This window comes from Saccopteryx bilineata, chromosome 3, assembly GCF_036850765.1.
Source record: "Saccopteryx bilineata isolate mSacBil1 chromosome 3, mSacBil1_pri_phased_curated, whole genome shotgun sequence".
In the NCBI taxonomy this organism is placed as follows: domain Eukaryota; kingdom Metazoa; phylum Chordata; class Mammalia; order Chiroptera; family Emballonuridae; genus Saccopteryx; species Saccopteryx bilineata.
This window is the reverse complement of record NC_089492.1, coordinates 150,739,588-150,753,285: the sequence shown is the minus strand read 5'-3', so window position 1 is coordinate 150,753,285 and position 13,698 is coordinate 150,739,588.

Sequence of the window (13,698 nt, the reverse complement as noted above, 5' to 3'; positions counted from 1 at the left end):
CTATGAACTGAGCGCCAAGCACTCAGGGTGAGTAGGGAAGAGAGCGGCTTCTACCCTATATTGTAGAAGGAGACAAACTTCCTTATAACTACAGAGATGCACTAAGGAGAGGATCAGGAGCTAGCTAATTTGACCATTGGATCTCAGGGCAAGTTTTTACCTAGCTCTGGAGAAACAGAATTCACTTTCCTCTGTGTCTGTCTGCACAAACCCTGTGTTATTTTTATTTTGGTATACTGCCTGCCAATAAAATCAACAATCAATACCAGCCTGAAAGATTCTAAACAATTATACAGGGCTATGGGAGAAAGTTTGGTGGTAGAGGCCTGATTCAGTTAATCACTGTTAACAGGGGTAGTGGGTCTGCATACTAGGCAAACCTAAAGCAGTCCCTTGCAGATAGGTGCCTCACTTTATATTCCACAGTGAGTACCAGGTTTTCAGGGAACAGGAGCCTCGGGATGGGCACTAGCCAAGAGAGAATAAAAGCAGAAAGCAGAACCTTTGATCCACTGTTCATTCCATCTCCCCCAGCAAGGAGGAGCCACCTGCATGGGCTGCCTCAGAGCAAGCCCAGCTCTCAGGCAGGCTTCCACCCACCCCCTTATCTCTTTGAACTGGCTTTAGGACCAGTGCTCTCTCCCAGGCACTTTCTTATTCTATTATTGGCCAACTGGCTATTTTTATTTTGCCCTTTTCAGACTGTCTGTACTCAGAAATTCTGTACATACGCACTAAATCCAGTGACAGAAGCCAACAAAGGGAAGGAAAAAATAAGCTTCTGAGATACTTGAGTGGTGAGGATCTGGTAGGATAAATCAGTCTTTGCTAAAGTCCATTAAAATACACTCATTCATGATTATATTCATACCTGTGATTAGTGAATAGGGCAGAACCAATGAAATAAAGAAATGAATTTTTTTGCCCTCCCAGGGCCTTCGATCTAGCAGAGGACACAATACTCCTTTGGTCAAAGATAAATACAGCCCTGGCCGGATAGGTCGGTTGGTTGGAGCATCGTCCCATAATGCCAAGTTTGTAAGTTTGCTCCCTACTCAGAACACATACAGGAGCAGATCAAAAGTTCTCTCTTGCCCTCTCTCCCTATCTCTCTCTAAAATTAAAAAAAAAAAAAAAAAAAATGCGCCTGACCAGGCAGTAGCACAGTGGATAGAGCGTCAGACTGGGACGCGGAGGCCCCAGATTCAAGACCCCGAGGTTGCCAACTTGAGCACGGGCTCATCTGATTTAAGCAAGTCTCACCAGCTTGGGCCCAAGGTCACTGGCTCGAGCAAGGGATCACTCGGTCTGCTGTAGCTACTCATTCAAGGCATATATGAGAAAGCAATCAATGAACAACTAAGGTGCCACAACAAAGAATAGATGTTTCTCATCTCTCTCCTTTCCTGTCTGTCTGTCCCTATCAGTCCCTCTTTCTGTCTGTGTCACAAAATGAAATAAAACAAAGTTTAAAAAAAGTGCAGTATAAAACAAAGTATCACAGAGGTTTTGAAAGCCCAGACTAGAGTTCAGATGCTTTTACTTACTGATACTGGTTAGGTCATTTAAGCTTTCTGTACCTGAAGAATTGAAAAACCTCCCTACAGAATGGTAGAGACAACAGGAAGAGGGAGGTCTATTAATAGGAAGAGTCAAAAAGCTTGGAGCCTGACCAGGTGGTGGTGCAGTGAATAAAGCGTCGGACTGGGATGTGGAGGCCCCAGGTTCAAGACCCAGAGGTCGCCAGCTTGAGCGGGGGCTCATCTGGTTTGAGCAAAGCTCACTAGCTTGGACCCAAGCTCGCTAGCTTGAGCAAGGGGTTACTCAGTCTGTTGTAGCCCCACAGTCAAGGCACATATGAGAAAGCAATCAATGAACAACTAAGGTGCCACAACTAAGAACAGATGCTTCTCATCTATCTCCCTTCCTGTCTGTCTGTCCCTGTCTATCCCTCTCTCTGACTCTCTCTCTCTGTCTCTGTAAAAAATAAAATAAAATAAAATAAAAATAAAAAATAAAAAAAAAGCTTGGAAACATGTGTGGCTCCTCTAAACCCTGCTGTGAAAGTGGCAGAACATATTTAGCAAGTGAGAAGCCTCTCTTCTCTTGGGACAGACCTGTTTCTCTGCCTCCTGGTACAGATCCTTACTCACCTGAGTTTCCTCCATTTGCGAGTAAGAAGTTTGAGGGTCTTTCTCAGATGGGTTTTGATACCTGACCCTGAGTGTTTCCAAGCACTCCTATCATGAAATCCTTGGATCTGACAGGTTATCTTTGGATTTAGACCCCATGGCAGCAGGTCTATATCTTTGTGGTTGAGCCTCCTTCTCTCCAGTCCTGTGTGGGCAGCCTTAAAGGTCCATTGCCCCTTCTTGTACCTGGTGTCCTGACATTGAAGTTTCAGTGGTGAATGGGTTCTAGCTTAGTACCTGGGATTTCCTGCCCCACTACTCGGGATAGGGTCCTTCCAGCCTGGATTCTTCTCCCTCTTCAACCTCTGGGTCTCCAAGATGCTGTTGGCAGAGAAGCTGCTTGTCTGCTGTTGGAACTCAGAGCCTAGGCAGAGTCTCCATGGGAAGCTGCAGGTCCTGGGGTCCCAGAGCTCAGATGAAAACAATGGGGCACCTTCTCAGGGGAGGTACAGGCCACTGTCACTACACGCAGTGGCCTATTCATCAGTCATTCATAATCTACAATGAACCTGAGCATTTGCACAACACATACAAACCTTTAAATTGTCTTAGAGGGAAGGGACAGTCATCCCTCGACAGAACAAGCACGGGGTCAGCTGCAGTAATGCCAACTCTGATCATCCCAGCAAGTGGGGACATGAGGACCCAGTGGCACATTTCTTCCTGTAGTAGGCACTTCACTGAGTTCGAAGAGGGGGTGAAAACATTCAGTCAGCAGGTCTAGGCACATAAAAGGATGCCAGAGCAGCAAGGGAAGGAAGTGTTTGTATTAACTGGGCAAACTTCAAGACTTCTGTGGCCATAGGACAAGTTGTTCTCCTTTGGGACAGGACCATGAGAGGCAGGATGTCCCACTGTGAGTGTTCAGTCATAGCTCTGGAGGCACACTGGGGGTTTGGCTTTGTCATAGATTGCTTTTGTGACCTGGGACACTGGGACATTCCTGAGTGCTGATAAGATGATGCCTAGCCCTGGTAAGAGCCCAATAAACACAATCCTAGCGATGACAATGATGCAGCTATAATTTTTAATAGGACACTCAAATTCCCTTTGCCCAATGTGTCTGTCCATCTTACTCTAGCCCTAGGGTTGTTCTTTTTCTTCCTTTTCCAGGGGAGGGAGAAAATAGAGGATGATGGAGGAAGAAGGGAAGCTGGGGGTTTGTAAAGCTGGTGGAGGTTAGGCAAGAAGAATTGCATGCCAACATGGGGCTCATGCTGCAAAGGTTGGCTAGCGAGAAAGAGGGAAGCCTGAAGGCTGTAGAAGGCAAGACCTGCTGGGAAGTCCCTGCTGTTACCAAGATCCCTGTGAGGAGTCCTAGGCAGCATGGTGTCTGAGAAAACCCTCCACCTCCCACCCTGGGCCCGAGACTCTGCTTGCTGTCTCTCCTTTCTGCTTCCTTCCTCCCTGGTCTGCTGTAGCACCCCGTCTCCAAGGCTGACTACTTCCATGAGCTTTTGCCTATGCCTCCCAAAACACAGAGACCCTCCTTCCCCTCCCCCCTTAATTTATTGATTTGAGAGAGAAACGTTCAATTGTTGTTTCACTTGCTTATGCATTCACTGGTTGATTCTTGTATGTGTCCTGACCCGGGATCGAACCTGTAACCTTGGCAACCTTGGTTTATTGGGACACAATCTAACCAACTGAGCTACCCTGCCAGGCCAAGACTTTTTTCCCCCAAGATAACAAGCACTTAGTATTTACAAAGGCTTAACAAAAAAGTTCTTGAGCCTGACCTGTGGTGGCACAGTGGATAAAGTGTCAACCTGGAAACGCTGAGGTTGCCAGTTCAAAACCCTGGGCTTGCCTGGTCAAGGGACATATGGGAGTTGATGCTTTCTGCATCAGCGGCCAACTAAGAAAATTGTCATCGCTAGGATTGTGTTTATTGGGCTCTTACCAGGGCTAGGCATCATCTTATCAGCACTCAGGAATGTCCCAGTGTCCCAGGTCACAAAAGCAATCTATGACAAAGCCAAACCCCCTTCTCTCTCTCTCTCTCTCCCCTCTCTATAATGAATAAATAAAATCTTTAAAAAAAAAAAAAGTTCTTGAAGTCAGTGTCTCTAGTTTCTGACCCTTTTTCTTAGTCGGCCGCTGGAGAAATGCTGTAACAGAAATGTCTTTGACTCTGTCCCTTACCAGCTGGCAAATTGGAGTAATGTGCTTCAGCTCTGAGGGCTTCACATTCCACCATTTCTAGAATGAGGATCAAGAGACCTTTCTAGCGTCGGCCTGGCGTGCGGAAGTCCCGGGTTCGATTCCTGGCCAGGGCACACAGGAGAGGCACCCATCTGCTTCTCCACCCCTCCCCCTCTCCTTCTTCTCTGTCTCTCTCTTCCCCTCCCGCAGCCGAAGCTCCATTGGAGCAAAAGATGGCCCGGGCGCTGGGGATGGCTTCTTGGCCTCTGCCCCAGGCGCTAGAGTGGCTCTGGTCGCGACAGAGCGATGCCCCAGATGGGCAGAGCATCGCCCCCTGGTGGGCATGCCGGGTGGATCCCGGTCGGGCGCATGCAGGAGTCTGTCTGACTGCCTCCCCATTTCCAGCTTCAGAAAAGTACCCCCCCCAAAAAAAAGAGACCTTTCTAGCTGTATTGAAAGGACTAAATGAATGTGTATCTGAAAGGTATTATCTAAGAGTTGGTTTCTTTCCCTTTTCCTCGGCCAAGACGTTCACATGGCATTTCATTAATTTATTTACTTGTGTATTTTTATATTTTTACTGGGATTTTACAATTACTAAGTTATACATGTTCATTTCAACAAATTCAAATAACACAGAGTGCATATAGTAGAAAATGGGCCTGACCAGTAGTGGTGCAGAGGATAGAGTGTCAGCTTAGGACACCAAGAACTCAGGACACCAAGAACTGCAAGGTCGCTGGCTTGAGTACGGGTTTACCAGCTTGAGAGCAGGGTCACCAGCTTGAGCGTAGGATCAGAGACATGACCTGATGGTCGTTGGCTTGTGCCCAAAAGTCACTGGCTTGATGCCCAAGGTAGCTGACTTAAGCTCAAATGCTAGTGGCTTGAAGAAGGGCTCACTAGGTTGGCTACAGCCCCCCCAGTGAAAGGACATATGAACAACTAAGGTGCCACAACTATGAGTTGATGCTTCTCATCTCTCTCCCTTCCTGTCAGTCTCTCTGTCTGTCTCTCTCTATCTCCATTGAAAAAAAAAAGTTAAAATTTTCTATATCAGTGGTCCCCAACCTTTTTTTTCTATTTTTTTATTTATTTTATTTTATTTATTTATTTTTAGAGAGGAGAGAGAGAAGGGGAGGAGCTGGAAGCATCAACTCCCATATGTGCCTTGACCAGGCAAGCCTAGGGTTTCAAACCAGCGACCTCAGCATTTCCAGGTCGATGCTTTATCCACTGCGCCACCACAGGTCAGGCCATCCCCAACCTTTTTTAGGCCACAGACCGGTTTAGTGTCAGAAAATATTTTCATGAACTGCCCTTTAGGTTGGGACAGATAAATGTATCACTTGACCAAGACAAGCATCAAGAGTGAGTCTTAGACAGATGTAACAGAGGAAATCTGGTCATTTTTTTAAAATAAAACATCATTCAGACTTAAATATAAATAAAACAGAAATAATGTAAGTTATTTATTCTTTCTCTGCAGACCAGGACCAAATGGCCCACAGACCGGTACTGGTCCATGGCCTGAGGGTTGGGGACCACTGTTCTATATAAATAAAAATGTAAATGTTCGTTTGTTCAAAATCTTAAATCTCCGAAAGTTCTTCACTGATTGCTTTGAAACTTTGACACAACGTTGCATTTGAATACGCATGTGTTTTTATATACCTACTATTATTCAGATGTCACACCCGTGACAGGTAAAAACATGCTTTTTTTGTTGTTGTTGTATTTTTCTGAAGTTGGAAACGGGGAGGCAGTCAGACAGACTCCCGCATGTGCCCGACCGAGATCCACCAGGCACGCCCACCAGGGGGCGATGCTCTGCCCATCTGGGGCATCGCTCTGCTGCAATCAGAGCCATTCTAGCGCCTGAGGCAGAGGCCACAGAGCCATCCCCAGCGCCTGGGCAAACTTTGCTCCAGTGGAGCCTTGGCTGCGGGAGGGGAAGAGAGAGACAGAGAGGAAGGAGAGGGGGAGGGGTGGAGAAGCAGATGGGCGCTTCCCCTGTGTGCCCTGGCCAGGAATCGAACCAAAGACTCCTGCACTCCAGGCCGACGCTCTACCACTGAGCTAACCAGCCAGGGCCAAAACATGCTTTTTTGAATGCAGTCATACATATCAATGAAATCGCACAGTATCAAGCTGGAAGATTCATAAGCAGCAATGAAGCTGTATGCGAATTCTTTTATTTCCCATACACTAACGAAGTCCAGCTGTTGTTCACTTAGCAGTACATCTAGAAAATGGACAATACGTTTATTTTACAGCTGCAAACGTGCAACAAATATCCCTGAATCCACCAGCTACAACATTAACTGCTTTCTTCACGTTATGTCAAAATGACGCATTTGCAGGCCTGACCTGTGGTGGCGCAGTGGATAATGCGTCGACCTGGAAATGCTGAGGTCGCCGGTTCGAAACCCTGGGCTTGCCTGGTCAAGGCACATATGGGAATTGATGCTTCCAGCTCCTCCCCCTTCTCTCTCTCTGTCTCTCTCTCCCTCTCTCTCTCCTCTCTAAAAATGAATAGAGAAAAAAAAAAAGGCCTGACCTGTGTTGGCGTAGTGGATAAAGCGTCAACCTGGAAATGCTGAGGTCGCCGGTTCAAAACACTGGGCTTGCCTGGTCAAGGCACATATGGGAGTTGATGCTTCCAGATCCTCCCCCCCTTCTCTCTCTGTCTCTCCTCTCTTTCTCGCTGTCTCTCCCTCTCCTCTATAAAATGAATAAATAAAAAAAAAGAAAAGAAAAAAAAAAGATTAAAAATGACGCATTTGCGAAAACACTGCTGTATTCGGAAGTGCCTACATATTACATATGGAATGCGAGTAGAAAATCATTTGAACTATGCAAACGAGGAAAGCAAGTCAACGGATAACCTGGCATATTCAAAGAAACTTCGATAGGAAGACTATACATTGTGCATCCCAATCAAGATGAATGCTTCTTTCTTCGCATGCTGTTGGTAAATGTGCCCGGTCCAATGTCTTTCCAGCAATTGAGAATTGTCAATGGCGTTACACATGCCACTTTCCGCAGTGTATATCAAGCTCTGAATTTATTGGAGAACGACCGACATTGGGATGTATGCATTAATGATGCGTGCAGCACATCACATCTAAATCAAATTCATGCATTGTTTGCACAAACAATGGAACAACAAAAAATATTGTATACCTACAAGCATTGTGAAATTAAACATATTAGAAACATGCACTTTCTCTTTTCTTTCTTTTCCATTTAACCAGACTGAGCCACAGCAACGCATGGCCGAGTACAGTTGGTTTATAAATAAAAATGTAAATGTTCATTTGTTTAAAATCTTAAATCTCTGAAAGTTTTTCACTAATTACTTTGAAATCTTGATACAATGTTGCATGAGTTTTTATCCCAAAATAACATAGCCTTAGCTCTTGTGTGTCTGGAATAGCTGCGACATTGCTACTGGGTGGAAGAACTGCTCATTCTGCTTTGAAATTGCCATTGAACATGCAATTCATTGAAACTCCCACGTGCAACATTTCCAAAGCATCGGGCATGGAAAAAGAATTGCAGAAATGCAAACTTATTGTTTGGGATGAATGCACAATGGTGCACAAAAAATCATTCGAGACTCTTGATCGATCATTGCAAGATTTGCGTGGAAATATCAGACCATTTGGGAACGCATTAATATTGCTTGCAGAAGATTTCAAGCAAACATTACCTGTAATTCCTCGATTGACACCAGCAGATGAAATAAATGCTTGCTTGAAATACTCTACTTTGTGGCTGTAAAGCCAGTAGCCAAGGCCACCATCACAGCCGCCTGGCCCATGAAGGTTCGCATTTGATTCGGATAGACGGTAATAAAACAACGGAGCCAAGAACTGGTGGGCCATTAGCTTTAATCCTAGTTTGCACCCAGCAGGCAAGAAATACACACAGTGGGAAAACACTTCCCTTTCCATTCAGGGCTCCCAAAACCACTGACTTATTCGAGTTTTCCTAGGGTCAAAGGTTTGTACCTCACCAGCCTTATTCACCTCTGTTCTCCATCTCCTTCTCTCTGCACAAACTCTGCACAAACTGGCTTCTCCTTCAGCACTCCGCCATCTTGGCTGCTTCTCCTCACCTCCCTGAGGCCTTTCTCTGCTCTCCTCTCTAATGCTAATCTCAGGAACTGAGAAAGAGCAAGCTCCTGGTATGCCACACTTTACAGTATAGATTTCAAAACCTTTAATCCGCCCTGGCCGGTTGGCTCAGTGGTAGAGCGTCGGCCTGGCATGCAGGAGTCCCGGGTTCGATTCCTGGCCAGGGCACACAGGAGAAGCGCCCATCTGCTTCTCCATCCCTCGCCATTCCTTCCTCTCTGTCTCTCTCTTCCACTCCTGCTGCCAAGGCTCCATTGGAGCAAAGTTGCCTGGGCACTGAGGATGGCTGTATGGCCTCTGCCTCAGGCGCTAGAGTGGCTCTGGATGCAACAGAACAACGCCCCAGATGGGCAGAGCATCGCCCTCTAGTGGGCATGCCGGGTGGATCCCGGTTGGGTGCATGCGGGAGTCTGTCTGACTGCCTCCCCGTTTCCAACTTCAGAAAAATACAAAAAAACCAACAATAAAAAAAAACCTTTAATCCAATATACAAACAAGGAAGTCTCTGATACAAGGTCACTTATCTGAGGCATAATGGGATTCCTCATAAGAGTGCACCACCCCTATCATGCAACAGTCAAGGGTGTGGGGAAAAGCTTAGTTTTGAAACTAAGCCTTAGGCTATAATGACTTTACCAGTTAACAGCCTGTCTCCCACACCCAATGCAAACTATAAGCAGGCAAACATACATATCATATTTACAAGTTTATTTTACCAACAGTGGCAACACGTAAAGATGTTAAAATTAACTACAATATATGTGTTCAGCTGTAAAATGATTGATCAGCTGAGATATTCTCACATCAATTGCTGGAAATTGGGAACGGAAAAGTGCCGGTTGACCTGACCTCAGGATGAATTTCATTGCCTCATAACTTCTGCAATTTAGTGATGTCAAAAGAAGAATTGGTTGAAAAAGTATTTCCCAATATTCAAACCAATTATAAGAATCATGATTGGCTGAGTGAACGAGCTATTCTTGCGGCCAAGAACAAAGATATCTACGAATTTAACAATATTATTTAGTCTAACATTCAAAGCGATGCAGTTACATACAAGTCCCTCGACACTGTTGTGGAAGTAGATGAAGTGGTTAATTATCTGTTGGGCAGATAAAATATATTATGCTCACTTTGTTAAAGATGATATTAATGTGTGTTGGGGGCAGGGTGTGGGAAGGCAGGATCCTTGTAGCCTGGGGCTTGGTTTTGGGATTAAGCCTTTCACACTCTTTCTGATGTGGGGTGGTACAATCCCATCATGTCTCTGATAAGTGACTTTGTATTAGAGACTTCCCTATTTTGTATATTGGATTAAAGATTTTGGTTTCTACACTATAAAATGGGGGCAAAACGGGAGCTTGCTCTCTTGGTTCCTGAGATTAACATTAGAGGAGACAGCAGAGAGGAGAGCAGAGAAAGGCCACGTGGAAGAGGCCAGGAGAAGCAGCCAAGATGGTGGAGTGTTGAGTGAGAGGCCAGTTTGTGCAGAGTTTGTGCAGGGAGAAGGAAGAAGATGGGAACAGAGGTGAATAAGTCTGGTGAGCTAGAAACCTTTGATTCTAGGAAACTTGGGTAAGTCAGTAGATTTGTGAGCACTGAATGTGAGCGGGTTTTGGAGCCCAGTGTGTGTTTTTACTTGCCCGCCGGGTGCAAGCTAGGGGTTTTGGAGCCCAGTGTGTGTTTTTACTTGCCCGCCAGGTGCAAGCTAGGATTAAAGATGATGGTCCATCAGTTTTTGGCTCCATTGTTTCTTTACCGACTGTCCGAATCCAATGTGAACCTGCATGGGCCAGGCTGCTGTGATGGTGGCCATGGCTACTGGCTTTACATTATCCAACAGAATTTTTGAATTCACTCAATCTGCCAGGGATGCCACTGCATGTGCTGCAATTGAAAATCAGAGTGCCAATTATCATGTTGCGAAATATCAACCAGCCAAAGCTTTGCAACGGCACAGTTGTAGAAGCAACAATCTTTACAGGACCTTTCAAAGGTGAATATGTCCTCATTTCTCGCATTCCTATGATTCCAACGGATATGCCATTTCAATTTAAGAGATTGCAATTCCCAATTCAATTGGCGTTTGCAATCACCATCAACAAAACTCAGGGACAATCTTTAGAATTGTGTGATTTAGATCTAGACACGGATTGCTTCTCACATGGACAATTATATGTTGCATGTTCTAGAGTCGGCAAACCAGACAATCTCTATATCTGCACAGACAATGGAACAACAAAAATATTGTATACCCACAAGCATTGTGAAATTAAACATATTAGAAATGTGCACTTTCTCTTTTCTTTCTTTTCCATTTAACCAGACTGAGTCACAGCAATGCATGGCCGGGCACAGCTAGTAAAAAATAAAATAGAAAATGGAAGATTCTCTGCCCTTAATTCCACTGTCTATCTCTTCATTTTCTTCTCTTCCCTTCTTTGGACTGGAGGCCACTTCCACTGGGTTGAAAGTCTCCCAAGGCCAAACCTGTACTCTAGTCATCTCTGTACCAGAGCTTGGCATTCCATCTGCATTTGTGGCACAAATTGGACTTCCCTTAAAAAGGAGGCAGAAGCCCTGGCCGGTTGGCTCAGTGGTAGAGCGTCGGCCTGGCGTGCAGAAGTCCCGGGTTCGATTCCCAGCCAGGGCACACAGGAGAAGCGCCCATCTACTTCTCCACCCCTCCCCCTCTCCTTCCTCTCTGTCTCTCTCTTCCCCTCCCGCAGCGAGGCTCCATTGGAGCAAAGATGGCCCGGGTGTTGGGGATGGCTCCTTGGCCTCTGCCCCAGGCACTAGAGTGGCCCTGGTAGAGGCAGAGCGACGCCCCAGAGGGGCAGAGCATCGCCCCCTGGTGGGCAGAGCGTCGCCCCCTGGTGGGCATGCCGGGTGGATCCCAGTCGGGCGCATGCGGGAGTCTGACTGTCTCTCCCCGTTTCCAGCTTCAGAAAAGTACAAAAAGGAGGCAGAAATAATACTGTGGGACCAGGGGTGGAAAATGAGGAAGAACTATTTAACCAGTAGCTTTATGAATAAATTATAACTAAAAAAAACTCTTTCATAGGATTATACTTATATGTTGATATAATTGCAGCTTTATCCTATTTCTTTTTTTAAAAATCTGTTCTTGGCTCAACTACATTGATTTCTTGACTGATTCACAATTTGAAAAATACTGATCTCATTTGTGGCTCATGGCATCCACTGGAGTTGCTCTTGAAGGAAGCCTGGGGGGGTAGGTGGGCTAGAATGTTCTCTAGGTAAATGGCACCACACCCACAATGCCTGGTATAATCCACATGAGGCAATAAATCACCCAGGTCATAAATTAGGCATGTTCCTGATTCTCTCCCAGACCTACTCAGAAAGGGAAGCAGCCTTTTAGATCTTCTTTCTCAAGTGTTGAGCTTTCCGCAGGTTTGCCCCAACATTTGCCAAGTCCCCAGTCCCTGGAAAGCCTCCAGCAACCAGTTCACCTTGCTAGGCCTCAAGGCTTTTGTTATTTATTTTTTTATTTTTTAGCCAGAGAGTAGAGGAATGAGAGAAAGAAAGGGAGAGAGATGAGAAGCATCAACTCGTAGTTACGGCACTTTATTTGTTCATTGATTGCTTCTCATACATGCTTTGTCCAGGGGGCTCCAGTTGAGCCAGTGACCTCTTGCTCAAACCAGCGATCTTGAGCTCAAGACAGTGACCTTGGGCTTCAAGCCAGTGACCTTTGGGCTCAAATCAGTGACCTTGGGATCATATCAATGACCCACACTCAAGCTGATGACCCTGTGCTCAAGCTGGTGAGCCTGGGCTCAAGCCGGTGACCTAGAGGTTTTGAACCTGAGACCTCAACATCCCAGGTCAACACTTTATCCATTTCACCACCACTGGTCAGGCCACCAGAGCCTTTATCTTGAACATGAGGACACCGAATCAGAAAATCAGGTTCTATCTTAATTTAAATTCTTCCTGAGCAACCAAGGGAGAAAGGTAAAGGTGAGATCAGCAAGTTCATATTTTGAGTGCCCGTTGTTCTGATCTGTCCCAGTTCTTGTTCTATTCTTCTAAGAATAGTACCTTCCTTCCCTCTGGGTACCTGCCCATCTCCACATCAATGGGTTCTAAAGTGGATGGACAACTGGCCAGGCCTGGGTAAAAGCACCACAAGTGCCTGACCTGTGGTGGCGCAGTGGATAAAGCGTCGACCTGGAAATGCTGAGGTCGCCGGTTCAAAACCCTGGGCTTGCCTGGTCAAGGCACATATGGGAGTTGATGCTTCCTGCTCCTCCCTCCCCTTCTCTCTCTCTCTCTCCTCTCTAAAAATTAATTTTAAAAATTAATTAATTAATTAATTTTAAAAAAGCACCACAGGTCACAACTGACCAAGAAGGGCCAATCAGGACTCTTTCCAGGGCTTTCATATAGGGGAGTGTCCCTAAATGAAGATTATAGAAGCTTCATACTGCCTGCTGCTCTGTTCCCAGTCCCTGCTGACTATAGTCCTTCTGTTCAATTTTTCCACAGCCCTGCAAGAGAGAGTACCAGTATTGTCTCCTTTTATAGATGCAAAAAAGGAGATTTGGAAAGCTGAAGAAACCTGCTCAGGATCACACAAGAGTGGATTTTGATACTGTTCAAATCTGCCTGGACTCTAGACCTTCCTAACCCCTGCACTGTATTGCACCTCAGAGGACTAGGGTTATAGGAATGGAATTATCATCAGTAGATAAGGAATCTTGATGCAGGGAGCCTTGCATGACATCATTTTATTTCTTTTCCAATCAAGGCTTTTAACCAACTTCTGTCAGTTTCCCTTTTCTCTTCTTACTTGAGGTCTTGGCTGGATCCTCCAGCCATAGTGTGACTTTTTGTGTTAAAAGGCCAGCCAGGACCATGAAACACTACCATCTTGTTTCTGATTTACATCATCTAGGCTTGGGATCCAGTATCTTCTCCAAGGATTTGGAGCAGGGAAGAGCTTTGGTCAGCCTTTCAATTCTCCAATTATTGCAGACTGTTGGGGGGTAGGGGAGTGGAGAGCAAGGTGTTTGTGTGTGCACATGTGTCTGGTGTCAAGTGAAGGTAGTTAGTTATGTGTTGGTTCCGGGACAATTCCCTCTTCCTTTTGAGGGTTGAACTTCTCCCTGTTAGGGCCTGGCATGGGCAAGAGGTAAAGAAGGGTAGTTTTTCTTTATTCACTATCCCACAGTTTGAACCCCCTTCTTTGT